This window comes from Erythranthe guttata, chromosome 10, assembly GCF_056151865.1.
Source record: "Erythranthe guttata isolate IM_541 chromosome 10, IM_541, whole genome shotgun sequence".
Taxonomy (NCBI): Eukaryota; Viridiplantae; Streptophyta; class Magnoliopsida; order Lamiales; family Phrymaceae; genus Erythranthe; species Erythranthe guttata.
In genome coordinates, this window is record NC_142542.1 from 16303853 (window position 1) to 16308289 (window position 4437).

The following is a 4437-nucleotide window of genomic DNA, read 5'->3' on the forward strand; positions in this document are numbered from 1 at the left end:
ATAACACTTATTTTCATATGGTTAGGCAGAAAAATATTGTCGATGTGCTAGTTGTCACAACTTTATATAGTAATAATAAAAAAGGATTAAGTCACAACAAAAATAAGTATTAATGACAACGAAAATAACAATTTTTAATATTAATTATCGCTTTCGGATGTCACTTCTGCCATTTTTTACTTGTAGTGAGTTAAATTTAAGAAAAAATATAAACTAGTAATCGAATAAACGAAGAAACTTAATCAATATATATAGAGGAAGAACGCGAAGAATTTGGATCTAGTGTTCGAAATCACCATTCAGTCTTCGTAAATCTCCCTTTTGCAAGTGTTTGTTATCTTCTTGTTATAATGAATGCTTCATAAAATTAAAGTAATATTTTTATACTTTGTGTAATATTAAAATTTTCAATTACTTTTTAAAGTAGTGGATGAACTAATTAGTCAACATATTTTAACTTTCTTAAACCTAAATTAGATTATTGATTAATTGATTATTAATAATGGATTAGTATTTGATTATTTATTATATCTGACTAAGAAGGTATTTGATTAGTTGCCCGATTTATATTTTCTCCTTTAGTCCCTATTGTAGTCGGATGGATTTTCTAATTAATCGAGAAAATAAAGTTCAAGTAATATTATATATTGGAATTAATATAGCCGACAATTAAGTCCCCATTGGACTGCAATTTTCGACTATATAGAGTTATAGAAGGAGTGGAATTTGTGTGTGACTCTAATTCCTTGTGCTATATATAATAGATATTAGGTTGATGAGAAAAAGAACTCCGACACACGCCTATTCACGTTGGGGAAGAGAATATATTTTTCTCTTCTTCTTTTCTCCCTAAGTTTCTCGATTATAGGTTTAAATTTCTTCAAGTACAAGTCCACCCTTGTAGAAGAATTATTAATCCGGCATATACAATAGATGATTATAGGTTTTTAGAGCAAACTATAATTCCCGAATTTTCTGAGCAGTCCTGTGAAGAAAATCACCATAAATCAACCGTTAGTCGGATAGGCTCGAAATTTATACAGTAGCTTTATAACCCTTGGATCTACAATTTGTCCGAAGAGTTTCCCGGAGATATCGGTGAAGGAAGAGGACTGGAAATTTCTGGACAGCAGCTTTTACGAAGGTTGAAGGCTTGACGTGGATCCTCGTTTGTGCGCCGAAGATAGAAACGAATCTGCTCGCGAAAGCTGTGAGTTGCTAGATTAGATTTATTCCGCTTTAAACGAATCTAATCAAAGCATGTTAATAAAATTAAAACCGGCTAATCTAGAACCTCTTGCGAATTTTCATTGAATCCTGGGCTTCACATCCCAACAGTAAGATCATTTACCTTTTTTTTTTTCTTTTTGTATCCTTATAAGATGCCTACGTATTTTTCATTTCAAAAGATTTTCTAAATTCTTTAATTAATTATTTTTTTCAATTTTGTTTCCTTACATTTCTTGCAATCAATGCATTTTTGTTTGTATTTGACTATTTTCTATGTTCTATTTCAACATTAACACTTTCTGTTGAATTTAATTTGACCTTATTTTGAAATGAATTTTAGTGGCAAACCGAAAACATCCAACTCAAAAAAAATTGTTATGAAATTTAAATACAGTAGAACCTCGATAAATTATAACCCTATTAAAATAATAGTTTCTTCAAGTCCCGACTCGGTAAAAACCTACTAAATTATAAGTTCGATAATTAAATATTTCGCTAAATTAATAGAATTCTCTTAATCCTGACTATATTAATTTGTAGAGATTTAACTGTAATCTCGTTTTTCCAATACATATAAAGCATCGGTTAATACCGTGCAATCTAAGTTGTTACTAACCATATCTAATTCTACACATTTTATTTTATTTTGAAACTTTTCAAGTATTTATTTAATTATTTATTTATAAAAGTAAATGATATTTCAATTCGTAGAAACCTCATCCAAACAGAATTCCAAATCACAACAAACTCCCCCTATCAGATAACTATCTAAGAGATTCAAACTAGTTCAAATACATCTCTCTCTAGACTTCTCTCTCTCTCTAACTCATTCTCACTCTCTCTATAAAACCTAATCTGACTATTTTTAACTCCACCATGACTTTTAACTACTGAACCCTCAGCTCCATATATATACAACAACAACAGAGAATATTCCGGCGGCGGAATTATCCCCAGCTGAAACTAACAGTACTCAAGTAGTGATTCCGATGCGGCCGCATGGTAATTACGCAAGGAAACCCTATCCGCCAGGATACCGGTTCGCGCCGAAAGACACAGAGCTGATTGTCGATTATCAGCTGAAGCGGATCCGAGACGAGTATATACCCGTACCGGAAATCAGCAACGTCAATTTTTACCAGGCCAATCCTCAGACACTGGGAGGTTTGTTTCTGTCTTTTGTAGTGTTTTTTGTTTTTAGGGTTTTTCAACTGTTTTTTGTAGTATTCGTCTGTGTGACGAATTGCAGAAATCGATATATTCTTGATATATTTAACACGTGCTGAAATGTACTTACTGTTTTCCTTTTTTTCTTTTTCTTTTTTAAAGTTGAAAATTTAGATGTGTTTTTTTTTAGGGTTTTTCAACCTTTTTTCGTAGTATCCGTCGGTGTGCAGAATCGATATATTCTTGATATATTTAATACTTGCTGAAATGTTCTATTGTTTTTTTTTTCTTTTTTTTTTTTAAATTGAAAATTTTGAGTCTTGTTTTTTTTTTTTCTTTGTGTGAATTCTACATGATGAGTTACTATGGTTTCACACGTGTGTAAAAATAGAGTCGGATTTGTCATTGAAGATGAAGATTTAACACGAGTTAAAATTCATATTTATTTTTTATTTTTTATTTTTTTTGGTTGAGGATTTAGATTTTAGATTCAACAAATTTGATTTTTTTTTAAATGGAGATTTAAAAATACAGTCAATATATCATTGAAGATTTAACATGTGTTGAGTTATTATTATTATTTTTATTATTATTATTTTGTATTATTTGGTTGAGATTTTAGATTCTGTGGGTATTGAGTTCATTCATTCACATAATATCTTGTATAGATACTTTATATGTGTGAAGAACATATCTGAAATATTCTTGAAGAATTTAACTTAACACATGCAAATATAATTATATCTATTTTTTTCCCCTCTTTTTATTTTTTTTATTTTTGGATAGCTATCTATCCTAAACTTGGAGAAAATGAGTGGTATTATTTTACGCCGAGGGACCGAAAGTACAAAAACGGGTCCCGTCCTAGTCGATCTGCAGGCACCGGTTATTGGAAAGCAACCGGTTCCGATAAATCTATTTGTTCTTCCGACGGCAAAATTGTTGGTTACAAGAAATCGCTAGTCTTCTACAAAGGAAAACCGCCAGCTGGCACCAAGACTAATTGGATCAAGCACGAGTACAGATCTAACGAACCCTCTCGAGCTCGACCTAGAACCGACAAACTTGACATGAGGGTTTTATTTCATTTTATTTTTTTCAATTTTCTTCACTATATATGTTTAAAATCATTTATTTAATTTTGTTTTTTTGGTGTGCAGTTGGACGATTTTGTGTTGTGCCGTGTGTACGAAAAAACGGGTGAACCGGCCGACAATCCGGTCAAGGAAAAGAGTAACGCTCGTCGTACGAATAAGAAAGTTGTTGTGAAAGAAGTTGTTGTTGAAGAAGCTAACGATAATAAAGACGAGCAGCCACAACCCGAAGAAGTAGCTGCCTCGGATTTGCGCGGTGATAATACTAGCCATGATGTGGCGGCACCTCTAAACGAGGACGATCGTTTCGATTCCGAACTATACATTGCCAAATTTGATGTGTCTTCCGAAGAATATCAATTTCCGGAAATCGAACAAATATTTTCAGAAGACGTTGACTTGTACCTTGATTGGCTGCAACTTCCTAACAGCCCTGATTTTAATTCTCAGCAGGTGCAATGTCACGATATTTATGACGGGTCTCGTTTTTATTCTTTTGGCGGTGATTTGAGCTCTACTTTTAATCGGAGCATGCCAAATAAGCGGAATTTTGACAGCATGCAAAACAATGGAATTCCGGAGAGCATGCAAAACAATGGAAATCCGGGCATCATGCAAAATAATTGGAATCCGGGCAGCATGCAAAACAATGGAATTCCGGAGAGCATGCAAAACAATGGAAATCCGGGCATCATGCAAAACAATGGAATTCCGGAGAGCATGCAAAACAATGGAAATCCGGGCATCATGCAAAATAATTGGAATCTGGGTTGCATGCAAAATAATTGGAATCCGGGCAGCATGCAAAACAATTGGAATCCGGGCAGCATGCAAAACAATTGGAATCAGGGCAGCATGCAAAATATTCCAAATCCGGGCAGCATGCAAAATATTCCGAATCCGGGCAGCATGCCAAATATTCAGAATCCGGGCAGCATGCCAAATA